Here is a 24,921-nt window from a genome sequence, read left to right on the forward strand (position 1 = left end):
TGAAAGCAAGTTAAATTTTAATCAATAAATCAAAGCCTGTATTTCTGGAAAACCTTATTCTGATAATGCCAAAGCATCTAATTTGAAATGGAAGCACATCACTGAAATACTATTGTCTGATGAATAGAAAACAAAATTTTTGCTCTTATGTTGTTGTTGTTTATTCGTTTAGTCGCTTCCGACTCTTCGTGACTTCATGGACCATCCCACGCCAGAGCTTCCTGTCGGTCGTCAACATCCCCAGCTCCCCCAGGGACGAGTCCGTCACCTCTAGAATATCATCCATCCATCTTGCCCTTGGTCGGCCCCTCTTCCTTTTGCCTTCCACTCTCCCTAGCATCAGCATCTTCTCCAGGGTGTCCTGTCTTCTCATTATGTGGCCAAAGTATTTCAGTTTTGCCTTTAATATCATTCCCTCAAGTGAGCAGTCTGGCTTTATTTCCTGGAGGATGGACTGGTTTGATCTTCTTGCAGTCCAAGGCACTCTCAGAATTTTCCTCCAACACCACAGTTCAAAAGCATCGATCTTCCTTCGCTCAGCCTTCCTTATGGTCCAGCTCTCGCAGCCATATGTTACTACAGGGAACACCATTGCTTTAACTATGCGGGCCTTTGTTGTCAGTGTGATGTCTCTGCTCTTAACTATTTTATCGAGATTTGTCATTGCTCTTCTCCCAAGGATTAAGCGTCTTCTGATTTCCTGACTGCAGTCAGCATCTGCAGTAATCTTTGCACCTAGGAATACAAAGTCTTTCACTGCTTCTACATTTTCTCCCTCTATTTGCCAGTTATCAATCAAGCTGGTTGCCATAATCTTGGTTTTTTTGAGGTTTAGCTGCAAGCCAGCTTTTGCACTTTCTTCTTTCACCTTCATCATAAGGCTCCTCAGTTCCTCTTCACTTTCAGCCATCAAAGTGGTATCATCTGCATATCTGAGATTGTTAATGTTTCTTCCAGAGATTTTAACTCCAGCCTTGGATTCCTAAAGACCAGCTTGTCGCATGATGTGTTCTGCATACAAGTTGAATAGGTAGGGTGAGAGTATACAGCCCTGCCGTACTCCTTTCCCAATCTTAAACCAGTCCGTTGTTCCGTGGTCTGTTCTTACTGTTGCTACTTGGTCGTTATACAGATTCTTCAGGAGGCATACAAGATGACTTGGTATCCCCATACCACTAAGAACTTGCCACAATTTGTTATGGTCCACACAGTCAAAGGCTTTAGAATAGTCAATAAAACAGAAATAGATGTTTTTCTGAAACTCCCTGGCTTTTTCCATTATCCAGCGGATATTGGCAATTTGGTCTCTAGTTCCTCTGCCTTTTCTAAACCCAGCCTGTACATCTGGCAATTCTCTCTCCATGAACTGCTGAAGTCTACCTTGCAGGATCTTGAGCATTACCTTACTGGCATGTGAAATGAGTGCCACTGTTCGATAGTTTGAACATTCTTTAGTGTTCCCCTTTTTTGGTATGGGGATATAAGTTGATTTTTTCCAATCTGATGGCCATTCTTGTGTTTTCCAAATTTGCTGGCATATAGCATGCATTACCTTGACAGCATCATCTTGCAAGATTTTGAACAGTTCAGCTGGGATGCCGTCTTCTCCTGCTGCCTTGTTATTAGCAATGCTTCTTAAGGCCCACTCAACCTCACTCTTCAGGATGTCTGGCTCTAGCTCACTGACCACACCGTCAAAGCTATCCCCGATATTGTTATCCTTCCTATACAGGTCTTCTGTATATTCTTGCCACCTTTTCTTGATCTCTTCTTCTTCTGTTAGGTCCTTGCCATCCTTGTTTTTGATCATACCCATTTTTGCCTGGAATTTACCTCCAATGTTTCTAATTTTCTGGAAGAGGTCTCTTGTCCTTCCTATTCTATTGTCTTCTTCCACTTCCGCGCATTGCTTGTTTAAAAATAATTCCTTATCTCTTCTGGCTAACCTCTGGAATTTTGCATTTAATTGGGCATATCTCCCCCTATCGCTGTTGCCTTTTGCTTTCCTTCTTTCTTGGGCTACTTCTAGTGTCTCAGCAGACAGCCATTTTGCCTTCTTGGTTTTCTCTTTCTTTGGGATGTATTTTGTTGCCGCCTCCTGAACAATGCTGCCAACTTCTGTCCAGAGTTCTTCCGGGACCCTATCTACTAAGTCCAGTCCCTTAAATCTATTCTTCACCTCCACTGCATATTCCTGAGGAATATTCGTGAGCTCATATCTAGCTGATCTGTGGGTCTTCCCTAATCTCTTTAGTCTGATCCTAAATTGTGCAAGAAGAAGTTCATGGTCTGAACTACAGTCAGCTCCAGGCCTAGTTTTTACCGACTGTACAGATGTCGCCACCTTTGGCTGCAAAGGATGTAATCAATCTGATTTCGGTGTTGTCCATCTGGTGAAGTCCATGTGTAAAGCCGTCTCTTAGGTTGTTGGAAGAGAGTGTTTGTTATGCAGAGTGAATTGTCTTGGCAAAATTCTATCAGCCTATGTCCTGCTTCGTTTTGTTCTCCCAGGCCATACTTACCTGTAATTCGAGGTGTCATTTGACTGCCCACCTTAGCATTCCAGTCTCCTGTGATGAAAATAACATCTCTTTTAGGCGTGTTGTCCAGTAGGTGCTGCAGATCCTCATAGAACTGCTCTACTTCAGCTTCTTCAGCATTTGTGGTTGGGGTGTATATTTGGATCACTGTGATGTTAGATGGCTTGCCCTGAATTCGAATTGAGATCATTCTGTCGTTTTTGGGGTTGTATCCAAGCACTGCTTTAGCCACTTGACTATTAATTATGAAGGCTACTCCATTTCTTCTGTGGTCCTCTTGTCCACAGTAGTAGATCTGGTGGTCATTTGATGTGAAGTGGCCCATTCCAGTCCATTTCAGTTCACTGACGCCCAGAATGTCTATCTTTAATCTTGACATCTCACCAATAACTACATCCAATTTGCCCTGGCTCATAGATCTTACATTCCAGGTTCCAATGGTGTGTTGATCCTTAGAACATCGGATTCGCCGTTCACCACCAGCACCGTCGGCCGCTAACCGTCCTTTCGGCTTTGAGCTAGCTGCGTCATCACGACTGGGGCTAGTTGAGCTCATCCTCTGTTCCTCCCCAGTAGCATTTTGACCATCTTCCGACCTGGGGGTCTCATCTTCCGATGGTATACCGACATATCTCTGGTTGTACTGATCCATTTAGTTTTCACGGCAAGAATACTGGGGTGGGTTGCCATTACCTTCCCCAGGGATCACATTTAGTCTGACCTCTCTGTCATGACCTTCCCGTCTTGGGTGGCCCTTCACGGTTTAGCTCATGGCATCATTGAGGTGCTCAAGCTCCAGCACCACGACAAGGTAACGATCCTTTGCGGAGTTGCTCTTATAAGGCTGCTAAAATAAATTCTGACAGAAACTGAATTTTGCTAGATGCTGGAGGGTGACCTCCCAAAATTGAGTTTTGGTACACCTGCCATTTTAGCAAATATTTCTTCCTTTCTTTCCCTTCTCTAAGCTCCTACTGATTTTCTTATTCCTGTAGTTTATATATGGGTCACATCCAGAGATGCAGGATCAAAGTGAATCCTTTTCCTTCTACCAGATGGTCCAAGATGAAAATGTTCAGTACCAAGGACTTCTTCAGCTGCTTGTGCATTTCAAGTGGACCTGGGTTGGGATCCTTGTGAGGGAAGATGATGATGGAAGATTTGTGAGGATGGCCTTTTCAACTTTTCCTCTTCATGGGATTTGCATTGCCTTCTTTAAGCGAATCAAACGATTTTACAAGAGTAGCTTATTCAAGGATCTGGAGTGGCTAGTAGAAACATTTTACATCTCCATGAACAGCAAAGCCAGTGCAGTAACTGTCTATGAAAAAACTCTTCTGCATCTGAGGTTGTTGTTGTACCTTCCTCGAATGGAACTAATGTCTGTGGAGCCCAAAGGTAAAGTGTGGGTCATACCCACCCTAATGGATCTTGCATCACTTTTTTACCAAAGGAGCTGGGATATTCAAGACATCCATGGTGCCCTGTCTTTTTCAGCTTACTCCAATGAAGTTCCAGGATTTCAGCAATTCGTTCAGGCAAGGGACCATTTCTTGTCAAAAGAAGATGGTTTTATCAAAGATGTATGGGCACATGCATTCGACTGTGCATTTCCCAGTCCCTTGGCGAATGAGAAAGATAGTGGCATCTGCACTATGAGGGAGAAACTGGAGAACCTTCTTGGGGCTTTTTTTGAAATGAGCATGACTGGGTATAGTTGCAATATCTACAATGCAGTGTACATTGTAGCTCATGCTTTACATGCCATTCACATGGAACAAAAACACAGTGGAATGCCACATGCAGGGAAATAATATTAATATATGCTAGATAAGACATATGTCTTATTCACATACCCAGGAAGTTCAATCCTCTTTTGTTTTCAGCTGCTCAACTCTGTTGGTTTTATACTTGGGTTTTATAGTTGGACAGCATTTTTTTTATCATTAGAATATTGTGAACCATGTTGAAATTATTGTTATCATTTTAAATTAAAATGGCATATAAAGAAGGTGTTGTTTCTTTGGGGAAAATGAGGAGCATGGAGCTTTGTCAGCGAGTACTGGAGTCACATAATGGGTCTGAAGGGATGAACCAAATGTTGAGGGAAAGTAAGAGAATCTTCAGATATTGTTGAAGCAGTTGCTGTGAAAACAGTGTATTCATTTCTGATTCTGTTTTCTTACCAACATTGTGTATTCATTTTTACTCAGCTCCACCGGTTTCTGAAAAGGATCTTAATTAATAATAGTGCTGGGGACAGGATTCTGTTTGATCAGAGGAGGGGACTGATAGTTGGATTTGATAGTATAAACTGGGTCACATTCCCAAACCAATCCTTCCATCGAGTGAAAGTTGGGAAGCTGGATCCCTGGGTTGAAGACAAAAAATTCATTCATGAAGAAGCCATCACCTGGCCCAGAACATTCAACCAAGTAGGTTATGCATTTTTTGCTGGAATGATGGAGATGATATCCCAAAATTAACTCTATATCATTTAACATAGAAAGAATATTATAGCCATATTGTTTACAGATAAAACTCTTTGCTTTTAGATATGACATAATACCCTTCAGAGAAGGATATTTTTGGAATAAAGCATACTGATATTCAAAAAAGGTTAAAAAGCAAAGAATTCTTGCTGATTTATTTAACAAACAAAAGTTTAGAAGAAAAGAATACAGTAAGAATTTAAAAATTAGTTGACAGGCTGCCAAAATGAGTTGGTCCAGATTCAGGGGCAAGCATGCTTGATGAAGCCTCTAGTAATATGAGATCATTTGCAGGTATTTTAGTTTTGTATTCTGGTAATAATGAATGAGCCAAATTGATTTTATTAGATGTAGGGGAAAATTAAGCTGTTCAAGGAAGTAATGCTAAAAGAAAAAAAAAATTGTTGACGAACTAAATAAAATATCTTATTCTGATTATTCTGCTCCAGTCATTAAAAATGAGATTATTTCTTCTGTAATTAAGAAGACACATGGAACTGTCGTACCCTCCAGGAACGTCTGCAGGAGTTCTGAATTGGAGACATTGCCTCCTGGTTCCAGTCTTTGGGTGTGGGGAGGAGAGATGAACCCAGTGGCTGCTCCCATAAGGGTGCCACCAGGTTTGGTTCTTGCTTTCCACTATTTAACTGTGACAAAAAGTTGGACTGAAGTAGCATCATATCCTGAGAACCAGGTGTTTGGAAGTCTTCTTTTCTGGCTGTTGCTCATGAAGGCCAGATCATCCGGCAGTAATATTCCTTGCACTAATAAGAACCCTTAAGAACTTCATGTCTGAATCTCATATAAGAAGACAGTCCTGACTTGAATGGGCAAGGGGGAAATGTACCCTCCTGGAAAAGTGCCCATCCAGGTTTTCAGTTTGGCATTTTTTGCAAACCAAGGCAGGAGAGGAAGAACCTGTAATGTGGGAAATTGTTGGAGACTAGAGGCAGTGTTTGAGAAGTTATTGGTGTGATGCTTTGTTTCTGAAGTTGGGATCACGGGACAGGTTGCCACTGCACTTTCTTTGAAGTGTGTCATCTCTTTTGAGGATGCCCTCTTTTAGCTCTATCATCTTCTCCTGTATACCACCCTCTTGTAAATGCATTCATTATATTCAGGACTCTTAAACAAAGGATTGTTACCTTGTTGTGGTGCTGGTGCATGAGCACCTCAATGACACCATGAGCTAAACCGTGAAGGGTCACCCAAGAGGGAAAGGACATGACAGAGAGATCAGACTAGATGCGATCCCTGGGGAAGGTACTGGCAACCCACCTGAGTATTCTTGTCATTAAAACTAAATGGATCAGTACAACCAGAGATATGTCAGTATACCATTGGAAGATGAGACTCCCAGGTTGGAAGATGGTCAAAATGCTACTGGGGAGGAACAGAGGATGAGTTCAACTAGCCCCAGATGTGATGATGCAGCTAGTTCAAAGCCAAAAGGATGGCTAGCGGCTGACGGTGCTGGTGGTGAACGGCAAATCTGATGTTCTATGGATCAACACACCATTGGAATCTGGGATGTAAGATGTATGAGGCAGGGCAAATTGGATGTGGTTATTGGTGAGATGTCAAGATTAAAGATAGACGTTCTGGGCGTCAGTAAACTGAAATGGACTGGAATGGGCCATTTCACATCAAAGGACCACCAGATCTACTACTGTGGACAAGAGGACCACAGAAGATATGGAGTAACCTTCATAATTTATACTAAAGTGGCTGAAGCAGTGCTTGGACCCAATCCAAAAAACGACAGAATGATCTCAATTTGAATTCAGGGCAAGCCATCTAACATCACAGTGATCCAAATATACGCCCCAACCACAGATGCTGAAGAAGATGAAGTAAATCAGTTCTATGAGGATCTGCAGCACCTACTGGACAATACGCCTAAAAGAGACATTATTTTCATCACAGGAGACTGGAATGCTAAGGTGGGTAGTCAGATGACACCTGGAATAACAGGTAAGCATGGCCTGGGAGAACAAAATGAAGCAGGACATACGCTGATAGAATTTTGTAAAGACAACTCACTCTGCATAACAAACAGTCTCTTTGAACAACCTAAGAGAAAGTTTTATACATAGATTCACCAGATGGACAACACCGAAATCAGATTGACTACATCCTTTGCAGCCAAAAGTGGACATCTGTACAGTCAGTAAAAACAAGAACTTCTTATTGCACATTTTAGGATCAGACTCTGGGCTTGAGGATTCCAAGCCTGGAGTTAAAATCACTGGAAGAAACATTAACAATCTCAGATATGCAGATGATACCACTTTGATGGCTGAAACCAAAGAGGAACTGAGAAGCCTTATGATGAAGCTGAAAGAGGAAAGTGCAAAAGCTGGCTTGCAGCTAAACCTCAACAAAACCAAGATTATGGCAACCAGCTTGATTAATAACTGGCAAATAGAGGGAGAAAATGTAGAAGCAGTGAAAGACTTTGTATTTCTAGGTGCAAAGATTACTGCAGATGCTGACTGCAGTCAGGAAATCAGAAGATGCTTAATCCTTGGGAGAAGAGCAATGACAAATCTCAATGAAATAGTTAAGAGCAGAGATATCACACTGACAACAAAAGCCCGCATAGTTAAAGCAATGGTATTCCCAGTAGTATCATATGGCTGTGAGAGCTGGGCCATATGGAAGGCTGAGAGAAGGAACATAGATGCCTTGGAACTGTGGTGTTGGAAGAAAATTCCGAGAGTGCCTTGGACTGCAAGAAGATCAAACCAGTCCATATCCCAGGAAATAAAGCCAGACTGCTCACTTGAGGGAATGATATTAAAGGCAAAACTGAAGTACTTTGGTCACATAATGAGAAGACAGGACACACTGGAGAAGATGCTGATGATAGGGTAAGTGGAAGGCAAAAGGAAGAGGAGCCGACCAAGGGCAAGATGGATAGATGATTTTCTAGAGGTGACAGACTCGTCCTTGGGGGAGATGGGGGTTTTGATGATGGACAGGAAGCTTTGGCATGGGCTGGTCCATGAAGTCACAGTCAGAAGTGACTGAATGAATAAACAATATCCAGGACTAATGTATTAGATACTGTATTTTAAAATAAGCCTGAAAAATATGTTAATTTATTTTTAAATTTATTTCAAATGTCTGTATTATCCACAGGGAGAGTTTAAGTGACAGGAAAAAAATAACTCAGTAATGATTAGTTCCCACTGAACATGGTCTGTCTAAAATATTTCCCAGTTTAGAAGAAGTAAGGTTACTTACACAATTAGTGGAACAGGAAAAAAAAATCCATTATTGAATAGTTTTGATGATGGTGTTGTTGAGAAAAAACAAGTCCTTACCTTTAGCATTCTTGATTTGTTGAATATCAATCAATTACGATTTTTCAGCTTCTTTTTCAAACACCTGATTGAATACTAACATTTTATTCCTTAATTCACTTCTGGGGGACCCTACCTATTTCAGTGTGTACTGAGAGCTGCCTCCCTGGTTATTTCAAAAGAAAGCAGGAGGGGAAGCCGTTTTGCTGCTATCATTGCCTTCCATGTCCCAAAGATAAAATTTCAAGCCAGAAAGGTATGAAGCATCATGAACAGAGTTCATCTTAAGGTTGTAAAAACACACCAAGATTTAGCCTGAATAACACACCACATATCATTGCAGGACATGTTGGCTTGTTTATTCATCTATTTAGACTTTAGTATACTTCTTTCTCTATATTACAAATATCTTGATGTGATTTGAAAAATAATTCAAGCAATACTATTTTAACCTCTGCTTACTGAGTCATAAATGCAACGGTAGAAAGTGTGATGGCAGCCTAGGATACCAAAGTACATAGTAATGCAATTATTATAGAAAATGAGCATAGAAAATTTATTTGCTTACATTCCAGACATGCATGATTGTTCTGAGTGCCCAGAAGAGCAACATCCCAGCAAGGACCAAGAGTCATGTCTTCCCAAGAAAATAGCTTTCTTATCCTATGAAGAACCAATGGGAATAAGTCTAGTCATTCTGGCACTTTTTTTTTTCTCTCTGCACAGTTGTGGTGCTGGCAACATTTGTGAAGTAACACCATACTCCCATTGTCAAGGCCAATAACCGAAACCTCGCCTATGTCCTCCTCCTCTCCCTCCTCCTCTGCTTCCTTTGCTCACTGCAGTTCCTCATTGCACCTGGCAATATCATATGTCTCCTCTGACAAATCAGTTTTGGCATCATCTTCTCTGTGGCTGTGTCTTCTGTGCTGGCTAAAACCATCACTGTGGTTCTGGCTTTCGTGGCCACCAAGCCAGGATCCAGGATGAGGAAATGGGTGGGAAGAGGACTGGCCACGTCCATTGTTCTTTCTTGTTCCCTGATTCAAGCAGGCATCTGCACAGTCTGGTTGTTCACATTTCCACCTTTCCCTGATGTTGACACCTGTTCAGAAATTGATGAAATCATCCTCCAGTGCAATGAAGGCTCAGCTACCATGTTCTACTGTGTCCTGGGCTACATGGGCTTTCTGGCGGCTGCCAGTTTCACAGTAGCTTTTTTCTCCAGGAACCTCCCCAGCAGTTTCAATGAGGCCAAATGTCTCACGTTCAGCATGCTGATCTTCTGCAGTGTGTGGCTCTCCTTTGTGCCATCCTACCTGAGCACCAAAGGGAAATACATGGTGGCTGTGGAGGTGTTCTCCATTTTGGCCTCTAGTGCTGGGTTGTTGGGCTGTATATATTTCCCCAAATGTTTCATTATCCTTTTTAGGCCAGAGCTAAACAATAGAGAACAAGTCATTAAGAGAAAAAAGTAGTAATAAACACACAAAACTCCTCTTTTCAATATTTCTCTTTTAGTAATGCTTCTTTGAAGTCTCCATTATTTTCTTAATTTGTACCTATACAGCATGAATTATTTTCTGAGGTGGAATATGAATAGAATATTATCCGGTCTCATAATTGGAATTTTCTTACCTTAGGATATATGTGCTAGTAGTCTCTGAAGCAGCCATCATTCAGTTTCTTTTGGAGAGACTGTCATTCTATCTATTCGGCAACTTGAGTTTTGAGGGCAATCCAGTTTGATTTAAGATGTTTATTGATTTTATTTATTAAATTAAAAAAAATGCCCTGTATAAGGAAGTGTCAAAATAATAACAACAAAAAAACCTGATTTTGGTGATTGAGTTTGAGAGACTCAGTACACTCCCTCACTCCCTCCCTCCCTTTCCTCCTCCTCCTCCTCCTTTTTTTTCTTTCTTTTTTTTTTCTTTTTTTAGCTGGGTGTGGTGCCTTTGAGTTATTCATTGCTGACTCCTGTTGACAGCCTGGTTAGTCTAGTATATATATGAATTTACTTTTAATCTAACTGCTTGCTTATTTAGTTTAGTTCTGTCTATTACGCAGAATGAGTTTGAATTTCAGATTCAGAAGTTTAATCAACAATGTGCAGTTCAAGACCTTCAAGTCTGTACTCTCATGAGAAAACATCACAATGTATATCTCTTGTGCCAATGCATCCTCCTCTTGCTCCTCCTCCTCCTCCTCCTTTGGGTAAATTATATGAAAATAAAATGGATAAAGCTTCGAACCTCATTTTCACTGCAATATATACTGGAAAAGTTTCCCCAATTTTTTTTTTTTCTTCATGCAAAGCTAATAGGCAAAGAGGCTTAAAGAGTGACCCAACAACCACCAAACTGTGTTCAGAAAAGAGCTCAAGTGAAGGTGTCAATAAATCAGTGCATAAAGTTTTGCATCCTAAGTGAAAGAGCAAAAGTTTCAAAAATGCTTATACAAGAAGCTTTTATTTTTCCAACTGAGTTTGGCATGCCTGGAATAATGCCCTTTAAATAAACAAACGAACAAATGATTAAATAAGTGCACTGATCTGTCCTTGAGAGCTGGTGTATTTTAAACCTCCTAATCCCTGGGTTACCCAGAGCACCAGGCTAGCTTGTTGTTCTGAAATCAGTAGCTTCATTTGGCAGGCAGGCAGGTAGGCAGCATTCTCTAGCTCATTTGGAAGATCCAGCATCCGGGATTTCCAAAAATGAGCTGTTGAAAATATGAGTTCAGCTTCCATCCTTGGACTGCTCGCTCTCTAGGTTGCCAGGCTTGGCATGTGATTGTTACTCTTGGCAATCATCCCCTTATTTGTGTAGCCCAGGTGCACAGTGACAAGTTGCCCAGTGACACTTTTCAGTGCAACCTAAAATTCCAAGGCTTGGGCTTATTAATCTATTATTAATTTAACGGTTGCCCTTCTGAGGGGATGTCATACCATAGTAATGTCACTGGAAGGAGCGTGGGAGTAGCTGAGAGACAGGAAGGCTTTGGTGGCTGCAGAGGGGATAACATGGCCCAATCAATTCATCCCCAGTTGAAACACTGATCCACTTTCACCTATCACAATCCCTGCAATCACAAAATCCTTTGCAAGATAGTGAGGAAATGACCTAAGCAAATAAGAAAAGGAGAATGAAGCCATCCAAGTGTGCTGCCTGATGTTCATGCAGACAGGCATATAATTTGTACTCCTTAAGTTTCAGTTCATGGCAGGGTTTCAATTTCATTTAGTTTATTTATTACAGCTAACAATTAAGAAAAAAATAACAAAATCAAGAACACAGGAAAAATTAATGGACTATTCTACCGAGAATTAATTCTGGGTCACTCCATAATAACATGAATCAACTGATATATAATGAAATAGTATGACACATGGAATGTTGTTTTAATAACATCTCTTAATGGACCATACATTTGTTGAAATGTTTTCTGATAGGTGCAGGATGCTCCTTTTAACACCTACAATTGTTATTGCAGAGTCCAGACTATGTTTTATCAGCATATTTTGGCTTTGATATTTGTTGTGAAGGAGATCAATGAAAACCCTCAGATCTTGCCCAATGTCACCTTGGGCTTCAATAGCTTTGACAGCTATGATAGAAGAAGGACTTATCATGCCACAATGGAACATGTTTCACCTCCAAAGAGAATGATCCCCAATTATAAATGTGGCATCCAGAACAACCTGGTGTCAGTCATTGGTGCTCTTTATTCTGAAACCTCCATTGACATGGCAGATATCTTGAGAATCCACAAACTTCCACAAGTAGGATGTGTGGTCAGCCATAAAATCTTATGAAGTCACCCAGGTTTTTCTGAACTTTTTAAAACTGTATGAGTTGAAAACCTGCTAGTGTGTGCTTGTGATATACTTAGTTTACTATTATTAGCAAAGCATATAAAGAAAGCCAATTTCGCTCTTTTCGGAGAAGATGGGCAGTACAAAATTTGAATAATAAATAAATAAATAAATAAAATTTATTGAAGCTTGAGGCAATATGGATAATGAATTTGATTTTATGGACTGAGTGTGAAGCTCTTATGAAAGGATCCTGGCATTTTGAAGAGTATTTTAAAAAGTAAGACAGTTGCTTAATAGCTAGAGATTTTATGGCAACCTAGAATTATTTTGAACTGGAACAAGTTGTAATATATTGAATCAACAAGAGAAGATTATAAATCTCATTCAAAGACACATGATGTTCAACTCAGAAGAGCTAAAAGGTCATCTTCTGACTATGTAAGCTTTACACTGCAAGGCTTCTAACTTTCCTTTGTCCAAGTAAGGTGACCAAGAGCTGGCCTTGAAGATGATTTTCAATTGAAAGCAACTTATTTTTTTATCAATAAATCAAAACTTGTATTTCTGGAAAACCTTATTCTGATAATGCCAAAGCATCTAATTTGAAATGGAAGCAGATCACTGAAATACAGTACACTATTATTAATAACAGCATGAGAGTACCACAAATCTATCCTCTGATGAATAGGAAACAACATTTTTGCTCTTATAAGGCTGCTAAAATAAATTCTGACTGAAACTGAAATTTGCTAGATGCTGGAGGATGATCTCCCAAAATTGAGTTTTGGTACACCTGCTATTTTAGCAAATGTTTCTTCCTTTCTTTCCCTTCTCTAAGCTCCTATTGATTTTCTTATTCCTGTAGTTTATATATGGGTCACATCCAGAGATGCAGGATCAAAGTGTATCCTTTTCCGTCTACCAGATGGTTCCAAATGAAAATGTTCAGTACCAAGGACTTCTTCAGTTTTTTTGTGCACTTCAAGTGGACCTGGGTTGGGATCCTTGTGAGGGAAGATGATGGCAGAAGATTTGTGAGGATGGACTTTTAACTTTTCCTCTTCATGGCATTTGCATTGCCTTTTTAAGAAGAATCAAACCATTTTGCATGAGTAGCTTATTCAAGGATCTGGAGTGGCTATTAGAAACATTTTATGTCTCTATGAACAGCAAAGCCAATGCAGTAATTGTCTATGAAAAAACTCTTCTGCACCTGAGGTTGTTGTTGTATCTTCCTCGAATGGAACTAATGTCTGTGGAGCCCAAAGGTAAAGTGTGGGTCTCCCAAATGGATCTTGCATCAGTGTTTTACCAAAGGAGCTGGGATATTCAAGATATCCATGGTGCCCTGTCTTTTGCAGTTTACTCCAATGAAGTCCCAGGATTTCAGCAATTTGTTCAGGCAAGGGACCATTTCTGATCAAGAGAAGATGGCTTTATCAAAGATCTGTGGGTACATGCATTTGACTGTGCATTTCCCAGTCCCTTGGTGAATGAGGAAGATAGTGGCATCTGCACTATGAGGGAGAAACTGGAGAACGTTCCTGGGACATTTTTTGAAACGAGCATGACTGGCCATAGTCACAATATCTACAATGCAGTGTATGTTGTAGCTCATGCTTTACATTCAATGCAGATGGAACAGAAACACAATGGAATGCCAAATGCAGGGAAATTGAATATTCAGGAGCAACAATCATGGCAGGTACTGAACATGTATGCCTTCTTCTCTCTCTCTCTACCTACAAACCTGCATGCATACACAATCCACTATTTTTTAAACAAATCAAAATGAAAAAGAGAGATATAGGTAATTCTAGTTTACACCAACTATATCACTCTATAACATTATGTCCTTCATCCTAGCTTCCAGCCATGCTCATGCACTGCTTCATGCATTGCTTATTGTTCTTCAGCTTTCTCCAGTCAGGAGGGATGGGGAAATTATGGGATATTCATTATATGGAACATCTCACTTCAGTCCCCTGCCATAAGTCGTCAAAGAACGGCTTAGTGGAGAAGTTCTGGGGAACCTTGAATGTTGTGATTAAAAACAAGTAATGCAACAATTGGGACTTGGTATTTTCACAGCCTTTATTTGCATATTGGATTTATTCCTCTTTTAGACTTCTGCATGAGAGAGATGTCAAAGGGATGCTGGAGCTGATGAATTGGGATAGTCCCAGTTGGTTAAATCAGAACCAAAACCTTCAATATAAAAACTGATCAGTTTAAACCTATTCACTTACTGATTTCTGAAAAGGGAGATACGGAAACTGTTAATCTGTGAAGAAAGTAAGGAGATAAAACTTTCTAACCAAGAGATTCAAAAACACATGTGGGGTTCAGAAATAAAATTAAGATAAAATAAAACTGACTCCTTAACAACCTCATATATTTTGGAAAACAAGTGCAATCCTATATACTCTGGATTTAATTTGGTTGCTTTTCCTCACATTTTCAAATAGTATTGAACACCTGATTGAATGCTAACCTTTTCCTTCTTATTTCACTTCTTGGGCAGACTCTACCTGTTTCGGTGTGTACTGAGAGCTGCCTCCCTGGTTATCTCAAAAGAAAGCAGTAGGGGAAGCCGTTTTCCTGCTATGATTGCCTTCCATGTCCCAAAGAGAAAATTTCGAGACAGGAGGGTAAGAGACATCACGAACAGAGTTCATCTTATGGTTGCAAAAACACACCAGGATTTAGTGTGAATTGCAAAGTACGTATCATTGTAGGACACATTTGCTTGTTTATTGATCTATTTAGACTTTAGCATACCTCTTTCTCTAAATTAAAAAAAAATCTTGATGTGGTTTTCAGAATAATTCAATCAATTAATAGATGTGATCAAAATAACACTAACACTTTCTGTTTCTCTTTCACTCCTTTCTTAACTGTGTATTAAAATGCAACTATAGGTTCTGCTGTATTTGTGAATATGGACATTCATTTGATTTTACCCTAAGAAATCTTTATTTTATTATTTTATTTATTTTTTTTTAGAAATGTACAGTCTATGACCACCTGTCTTATACAAGATAATACTTGGAGGCTGAAAATACTAAGTAAAAACCGTGTAAGTAAAGCAAACCAACCCCAATGGAACACCACAGACACCAAGCTCAGTGATGCAACATCAAATAGACTCCCTCTGTTATTACATTAGCTGGGCTCACTTCTCTCCTAGCCTGGCTGAAGAGATCTTAGAAAAGGAACAAAATCAATCAGAAAGTAACTGATACCAAGACAACTCATCATTCTCTCTCTCTTTCTGTATCGTATATGTATATAGTGATATTGTTTTCTTTCTTTTTTTCAATACATTTGTTAAGAATTTTATTAAACAGATAAAACTAATACAAAAACCTAAAAGAAAAAAAAATACATAAAAAGAGAAAAAATATAAAAAGTGCAGAACCCCCACCCAGACATAAAAGGAAAGAAGACGAAACCTCCTCCTTCATCCTCAGCAAGTATATTCACCATTAATAACTTATCAGTGTCTGCTAAAATAAAAACAAATACATCTTCATTCCATACCTCAGTCCAGTTCTATGAATTTATCTCTTTCAGTTCTATGAATTCATCTCTTTCAGCTTTCTTTACTAATCAGCAAAGGTCCAGTAAAAAATAACAAAAATATCTAACAACATAAATATATCATTTAATCAAAACCCCACTAATCCATCTATTTAATATCAAATCTAATCCCAATTAACCATTCAACATTCTAAAAAACTAAAGACTATTAAATATTACCAGAAATAGTAACCTTCTATTTAAATATCAACATTTATACTTTACCTTTACTTTATACTGTAATTATTGCAAACAAGTCCCTTACACACCATTAACTTTTCCCAAAAAAACCCTATCCAGTCAAGATAACCATTAAACCTCACCAGAAGTAACAACTCATTATTTAAACATAATCAAATAGAATAATTTTGTATTTTTTTTTCCTTCTAAAGTCCCATAAATAAAGTTCTAATTTCTGCTTTCTTCTAGTATCCTTGTGTTTTCTCTCAAAGTGCTTGTCATCTTTATTCAAATCCATTTGTAATTTCCATGTATATTATATTCCAGTTTAAGAGGGTAATCCACAAGAAACTTGATACATTTTTTGTATGTTTTTTTTTAAATTTTTAAATGATGCCCAAGCCACTTACAAAGTACATGCTGATAAACACCACTCTACTCTGCCTGATTTTAAAATTGGTGATAAAATTTACTTTTCTACCAAGTACATTAGGTCTACCCAACCTTCTAAGAAGCTCGCGCCTGAATTCATTGGTCCTTTTCCTATTGTAGACATTGTCAATCCTGTTACTGTCAAACTGCAATTACCTCACAATTTGAAATGTATTCACCCTGTCTTACATTTCAGCCTTTTGAAACCTGTGCATGATTCATCCTGCTGGCACCCCTCCTCCCCCCCTACTCCAATCATGATTGATGGTCACCAGCACTTTGAATTGAAGGACATCCTTAACTCCCGCAAACTCCGTGGCTCGCTTCAGTACCTTGTTCACTGGAAACATTTTCCCCATCCTTAATGGATTTTTGCTCATCATGTTAATGCCCCTGCTTTAATCAAACGTTTTCACACCGCTTATCCTCTAAAACCTGCTGGTTGGTTTTATTTTATACTCCTGTTTTGATTCACCTGTTTCACATTTATGCTTCATTTCTCTGTATTTTCTATTATGTACTCTGTTCTCCTTCTTTTTTGGGGGGGGCAGTATGTCATGGTCTCTGTTTCAATGTTATTTTAAACATCGTAACTGCTTCCCATGTCATGGTGTTGATATGTGTTGTCTGGGAGGATGCTGCTTTGATCCTTTGTACCAGCCTGTACTTCTTGCACTCATTAAGATGGAGTGTGTGTTTGGGTTATTAGACTGTTTCAAGGACTTTTCCCATAGACCAGCAAGGTCTGTTAGGAGCACCTGTGTGATGACCTCAGAGGGAGGGATTGGTTTAGTGGGGATAATAGTTTGAATTTGCCCATGCTTTGGTTATTCTTAGCTTTGCTTGTGATCTGCACTCTATTCTTCAACAAATCAGAATTCCTTGAAATCATCCTTGTGAGTCTGATTTCATTTTAGACTAGGCGATCATTACAACATGATGGAAAAACAAACATGCCAATTGTGGAGTGGTGGGTAACAAAGCACATGGGATAAAGGGGCTTTCTTAGAAAAGAAATATTTAACCACCCAAATGACAGTTTTCTTCTGACTGGGAGGAAGGTCGACAATAAGGTCCATAGAACTTTGATCCCATGGGTGGGAAGGATTAGCCACGGGCTGCAAGAGACCCTGAGGTTTTCCTTCCTTACGTTTAGACATGGCACAAACAGGACAAGAGGCCACTTGGTACTCTTTGACATCATGATGATGCACTAAATGCAGAGTCTTAACAAAGCCAAAATGATCAGCAAGCTTGTCATCATGGGAACGTTGCAAAATAGTGGCTCGCAAAGAATCAGGAACATAGAGGCAGTGTTCCACCCAGGGGAGACCATCAGCAAAAGAAATGTTGTCTTTGTGAGTTTGCAACCAAGTATCTGTTTTCACTGCCTGGAGGAAGTCTCTGTGTAACTGACCAGGAAATTCCACTTTCTGCTTCCCTGGCTGTGGAGGCAGTGGAAGTGTTAGGGAGAGGGTTTGGCTATGGGTACTGCAGCCAAGCCTAATTGAGGTTTTGTTAATACAGTATCAAAAATATCAGCTACCTGGTCATGATTCTGAGGTAAGCACAACAGCGCATTGTCTAGGAAGTTCTTCCGCCCTGGAATATACTTCAAGTGCAAATTAAAATGGCTGAAAAATTGAGCCCACCGAATCTGCTTAAGGCTCAAATGCTGAGGCGTGCACAAAGCTTCTAAATTTCTGTGATCAGTCCAAACCTCAAAAGTGAATTTTGCGCTCTCAAGGAGATGGTGCCAAGCCTCTAACGCTGCTTTCACAGCAAACGCTTCCTTTTCCCAAACATGCCAGCGATGCTCAGTTTCAGTGAAGTTTTTAGACAAGTAAGCACAGGGTTTTAGATTGTTGTCAGAGTCCCTCTGAAGTAAAATAGCCCCAATAGATGTCAGAGGCATCAACCTGGACTACAAAGGGTCTTTCTGGATCAGGATGTTGCAAAATGGGCTCAGCGGTGAACAGGGATTTGAGTTTGTCAAAGGCAGTTTGGCACTCCTCCGTCCAACTCAACACCGCTCCAGGGTTCTTAACTTTGTGTGTTTCACCCAAACCCTTGGTGTGCAACAAATCAGTGAGAGGTAAGGCAATCTCAGCAAACCTTGGAATGAACTGCCAATAAAAGTCACTGAACCCAAAAAAACTTTGTAACTGTCTCCTGGTTCAGGGATGCTCCCAAGACAAAATGGCTTGGATTTTAGTGGGATCCATTTCAATGCCCTGTACAGACACTCTATAACCTCAGTAGCCAAGTTGTTTTTTGTGAAACTCACATTTGGATAGTTTGGCATAGAGCTTTTCCTCTCTGAGTTTTCTCAGGACCTATTTAAGGAGGTGTCCATGTTCCTCCTCATTTTCAGTGTAAATTAACACATCATCCAAATAAACCAGCACACCCTTAAACAAATGCTCATGTAACACCTCATTAATCAATTGCATAAACACCCCAGGTGCCCCAGTGAGCCCAAACGGGAGAACTTTACATTGGAATGTCCCCAGTGGACAATTGAATGCAGTTTTCCACTCATCCCCAGCTTTTATGTGAATGTGAAAGTATGCTTCGTGGAGGTCTAACTTAGAAAAGATTTTGCCCTTAGACAGAAGGGCAAGCATGTCTTTCATGGGAGCGAGAGGGTACTTATTGACCACGGAAACCCCATTCAACCCATGGTAATCGGTACAGAGTCATAATGTGCCATCTTTCTTTTCTCTGAACAAAACAGGTGCCCCAACTGGAGAATTGGTGGGCTCAATGAACCCACGCACCATTTTTTTATCGATGAAGTCCCATAGCGCCTCAAACTCTTTCTGAGTCATAGGGTCGATTTTAGGCTTGGGTAGCTGGGCATTTGGAATCAACTCAATAGCACAGTCTGTTTTCTGATGGGGAGACAATTGATCTGCTTCTACTTCCCCAAAGATATCAGCAAAGTCCTGGTATTGCACAGGCAAACCTTCTAAGGTAGGTTTAACAGGGACTGCCTGGCCAATCCCAACCTTACAGACTCTGACTTTGTTAGCCACCAGCGCAGTGGGGCTGCCATAAAACCCATCTGTAAAAGTCACAGTTCTATATTCCCAATTGATGTAAGGGTTACAGTGGTTCAACCATGGTATCCCCAAGATAACTGCAGGGCTGCCAGCCAGGGCTATGACAAATTTTAAAGTCTCAACATGGCTGCCCACCTGCATCGTTGCAGTCCCAGTGAAATGGGTCACCGGGCCCCCTCCTGCTTCTGAGCCATCCAATTGGGTGAAGATCAAGGGATGTTGCAAGGAAAACTTGGCAGTTCCAAAGCTGAAACCAGTTCAGGGTGAATTAAACACCTAGACACCCAGAGTCAACTAAGGCCCACACCTCCACAGACTTTGTTCTGGAGGTCAGCTTCACCTTCAATATCAAAGTGGGGCAATCGTCACTCCCCATGGAATCCTTGCACCCATCATCCTCCACCTGCCCGCCAGTACCCTTCAAGGCAGGTGGGTGGCATTTCCCGCTGATTCTTTGGGTTCACCTTCAGCCTCGCCTGAAAAGTAGAACAACTCTTCTGTGTTGATCTCTCCCTTGGCAGCCGTCATTCTTCATGGGATGGGTGGTGACTTGCCTGGTGGTTTTCCTGATTTCCCGTTGCCTCCCACCTTTGGGCAATCAGCTGCTCAATGGCCCTCCTTCCCACAGCGGAGGCACTGGCCCCGAACATAGCACCAGTCTCTCTCCTCCTCCCACTGCTTGGAACTGCATCTGCCTGCTGCAGTTTTGCTGCGAGGAGCTTTCACTGTCAAGGGTGCCTGCTTAGGCTTGCACTCCTGGAGGAAAGTGAATTTGGCATCTTCAGCTTTTCCTGCCAGACAAATCCACTCATAGAGTGAATCTGGGTCATCACGGCACAATGCCCAGCAGAGGACATCTCAGTTAAGTCCCTCCTTGAAATACTTGATCAAGGTGGACTCCGACCAGTCACTGATCTTGCCAGCTAATGCCTTGAACTCCAAGGCATAATCAGCCACTGACATCTGGCCCTGGGTAAGGTTCTTCAAGGCTTTCTTGGCTCGTGCCTTAGCCAGTGGATCTTCAAAGTGCATTTTCAAAGCCCACAGGAAGTCATCAATAGTGTCTAGCACAGGGGAGTCAGCATCATGTAAATGGACATACCAATCAGCTGCTCAAACCTTCATTTTGGTGGTGATAGCACCAATTTTGGATTCTTCTGTGGGGAAACATGCTCCAAATTCACACATGTAACTTTTAGCATTAGTTAAAAAGAAGGATAGCTTTGATGGGTCTTCATCAAATTTAAGAGGAAAGTCTCATACTCCTGCCCTTACCAGGCTAGGTCTCGCTGCTGCCTGCAGGCTGTCTCCCCAGGTGTCATGTTCACCATTGCGGTGTTTCTGCATCGTAACGGTTTACTTGCCAAAGTGCTGATACGTGTGCTGGCTGGGAGGGTGCTGCTGACAGCCTTGTACAGGAGACGTGCTGGACTGTGCCAGGAAGGAATGTGTTTCGGCTATCTCTTAAATGTCAAGGTCTTTTTACCTGTTGATCAGGAGAGCTCGTTAGGAGCAACTGGGAATGTGGGGTTGTACTGGATGTGAAGGAGGGGGTGGGCTGATGTTTGAAACAATGCTATTTAGTTTGAGTTTGGGCGCGCTTTTCTCATTCTCAGCTTTTTACCTGTTTGCACTCTATTCTAATTAAACCCAGAACCTGAATTGTGATTTTGAGTCTGAGAGTTTTATTTGGATTAAGGCAATCATTACACCGGGTAACAGACACTTTGGCTCTGTGGGGTGGGGACTCACCCCGGGATCATCTTAGGCCCCTCTCTACCGCTGATCTCGAGTGTAGGATGGGGGATGGCTGAGGATAAGATGACTCTCCTCGCCTCCCCTGACTCTCCATTGTCATGGACAGGTTTTTCAGCAGGTACTCTATTGACTCCTTTTTCGCCTCCATCACTCGCAGCCATTCAGGAGTCGGGGAATCCTCTCTTGGCTGGTCAGTCGTCTGTCAGTCAAAACAGAGGTTGATTCTTAGTCAGGTGTTAGGGGGAACCGGTACTTCCAGGACATCCCTGACGTCCCCAGTTGTGGTTCTGCCTCCTGATCCAGCATGATTAACACACTGAGAGAGTCATCTGGTGGTGGTCGCTTAGCCCCTTCTCTGGTGTCTGATTCTCCAGAATCAGATTCTGAATCCGACCCCCCTTTCGGAGGGCCTCTAGGTTTGATGACTCGCCAGAGACATCTGTTTCTCCGCTCTTGGCCGTCGGCTCGAGAATTGAGCTGGTTGGCTCCTCGACTCTGCCAGTGCTAATCTTGCTTTCAGCCATCGTTAGCTATATTCCCTCACAAGAACAGGATCTTGGTAGGAGCTAACAGTAAAGGAAGGATGATTCTCAGCTTTATGTAATGATTGCCTATTCTAAAACACCATCAGACTCACAAGGATGATTTCAAGGATATCTGATTTATTAAAGAATAGCATGCAGGATCACAAGTAAAGCTGAGAATACCAAAAGCCAGGCAAATTCAAACTATTATCCCCAACGAACCAAACCCGTCCCTCTTAGATCATCAAAATCCATATCCACAGGTGCTACTAACAAATCTTGCCGGTCTGCGGGAAAAGTCCTTGAACAAGCCTAATAACCCAAACACACTTTCCTTCCTAATGATTGCATCCAGCACAGCCTGGTACAAGGTATCAAAGCAGCGCCCTCCCAGACCAATAACACGCATCATCAACATGGCATAGGAAACAGTTATGATGTTTAAACTAAGAATGGAACAGAGACCATGACAATAGGCTCCAATAAGAATTCAAATAGAAACAATATAGATGGAGTTAAAGTGGATAGTGACCTCTAATCTCCTTATGAAAGAGTCAGTTCGGTTCAATTTTATCACGGTCACTGACCAGTACAAGGTACAATTCTATAAAGATATACACATTACCCTTAAAAATATGAACCACCTAATTTAAAATAATTTTAAATTTAAATTTACAAGTTCCAATTAAATGTTAAAATATGTTTAGATCACAATGTAAATGAGCCCCTTAATCAAATTTAAAAACAATCTTATTAATTTATATTATGTCTAATATTTTATCAAATATTTGTCTGTAAAAAATATGGTATCTAATATTAAAAAGAGTAATAGAAAGAGTAAAATAACATATATAAAATATGATATACAGACCACTTAAAGTTATTACAAGGGGTACATTACTACATTTTTCCAAGCATAATCTGACATATCTTCATAGCAGCTGTGCAGAATCTGGCTGCTTGTGCCATGACATTTGGATGTTCATCTATAAGTAACATAGATTACTTATATATTACTTAAATACCCTAGGTGGAAAGATATAGATATATTTCATATAATCTATATCTTGCTACCTAGGGTGTTTATTGATCAGAGGTAATATTAATTTACTCCTGAGCTCTTTATAAAAAGGACAATGGAGAAGCACATGGTCTGTAGTTTCTATCTCTCCATTGTTATAAGGGCACCACCTTGCAGCTATTGGGATTTTTTGTATCTGCTTTCCAAGACTGCAGAAGGAAGTGCATATCTTTGAGCTTGGGAGAAGGCTTTCCAATGGCTTGGAATTTCAAGTTGAGTAAGGTAGTTAGCAGTATTGATGATATATTTATTATGCTCTGAAGCCTTCTGTAAGTCTGTTTGTCTCTCTATGTCCTTTATCCTTTGCTTCAGGGTCAATTTTGCCTGTTCATAATCCATCCTAAGGATTAAATCTGTGGAAAATCATAGCTTTGCGAGACTAAATTAAATATCCTTTAACCAAGAGGATTGGAAGTAATCTTGAAAAATGAGTGGCGCTAAACCTTGGGGATAATGCTTGAGTTTTAGCCAAAGGTTCAGGGAAGCTAGTCGGACTCTTGCCTCAACTTTTATCATGCCAACTTCCAATCGAAGATGAGTGTTTGACACACATTTGGGCATTTGGAGTACTGCTCTAATAAATTTTGACTGCATTCTTTCCAGAGGTGTAATGCTTGAAGTCAGAGCATCAACACAGGACCCGTAGAAGAGCTGGGCTAATGTCTTTGCCTGGAAGAGCTTAAGAACTGCTGGAATATAGTGTCCTCCTTTACTCCAGAAAAACTTTAAAATGGCATTGGGTGATTTTTGTCTGGAATCAGCTGCATAATCAAAGTGAGGTTTCCTAGATCCAGTGACATGCACAACTACCTTTAGGTATTTGAAACTAGACACTTGCTCTATTCTGTGCCCATTTATATTCCAAGAGCGAAATTTCTGTCTTTTAGTGAAGGTCATTATCTTTGTTTTCTGATAATTTATTTCTAACTGATTATTAATACAATATTGGGCCAAGGATGTCAATGCTCTCTTGAGACCTATAGAAGTGCTAGAAAGTATGACTGCATCGTCTGCATAAAGCAGCAGGGCAATACTTCTGTCCCCTAATTTAGGAGGGTGAAAGTCCAGGTAACTTAGGCATCTTACCATGTAATTAATGTAAAAGTTAAAAAGTAGGTGAGCCAAAATGCAGCCCTATTTCATCCCCTTTTGTACTTTAATTGGCTTGGAAAGTGACCCAGATCTATTGCATTTGACCTTCAAGGCCATATCAGAGTGTAGGGCACCTATTAGGTAGAGAAGCCTGCTATCTATTGAGGCAGCTTCCAACTTTTCCCACAGCTTAGGCCTAGATATAGAATCAAAAGCTGCTTTTAAGTCTATATCGGCAGCATACAATGATGTTGTCTTGTTGGAACAATATTTTTCAATCAAGTGTTGAAGAATCAGACATTGTTCAATAGTTCCTCTGCCCTCTCTAAAGCCAGCCTGCTCCTCCGCTCTAAGATTTCTCTGGTCCAGCCAGACTTTGAGTTTTTTCTGGCAAATGTCTAGCATAATGCTTGCTAATTATATTCAGTAGACTAATAGGCCGGTGAGTGGCAGAATCATTTTCTTCCCTTTTTTAAAAATCGGGACTATTATAGCCAGGCCCCAATCCTCTGGGATTCTCCCCAAATTATTAATATAAGTAAAAAGTGATGCTAAAATTGGGGACCACCATTCAACATTATTCTTTAATACTTCCACTGAAATAACATTCATTCCCGGACCCTTCCCTTTTCTAAGTTGTCCAATGAGAAATTTGATTTCAGTCACCGAGACTGGAGGCCGCTCACTTAGACTTTCATTGATTTGTGTCCACATCGCATTATTACGATCCTCATATATTTTTCTGGAAATGATATTCCCACACCTCTGGGGAAATGTGAGAGTCTATAATAGTAGATGATCTGACTGTCTGGGTGGATAATAATTGCCAAAAAAGGGACGCGTTTTTCAGTTTGGCAGCTGCAATAAGAAGTTGCCACATGGTTTTCATGTCCTGCTTCTTCTTATCAGCCACCAGTCTCTTATACTGTTTTTTTGATAGCAAGAAGGTGTTCAAGTTTTTGTGTTGTTATTAGACTCTGTCTCAGATTTATATAGGTGATAAGCTGCAGTGAGCGCTTTCTTAGCTTCAACACATTCTTTGTTAAACCA

General features: G+C 40.6%; 1 pseudogene; it reads left to right on the forward strand.

Moving 5' to 3' along the window:
* The first annotated feature begins 4,581 nt into the window (after nucleotides 1-4,581).
* On the forward strand, nucleotides 4,582-13,178 carry LOC134496717 (vomeronasal type-2 receptor 26-like; annotated as a pseudogene).
* Nucleotides 13,179-24,921: the final 11,743 nt, after the last annotated feature.

This window comes from Candoia aspera, chromosome 4, assembly GCF_035149785.1.
Source record: "Candoia aspera isolate rCanAsp1 chromosome 4, rCanAsp1.hap2, whole genome shotgun sequence".
Classification (NCBI taxonomy): Eukaryota; Metazoa; Chordata; class Lepidosauria; order Squamata; family Boidae; genus Candoia; species Candoia aspera.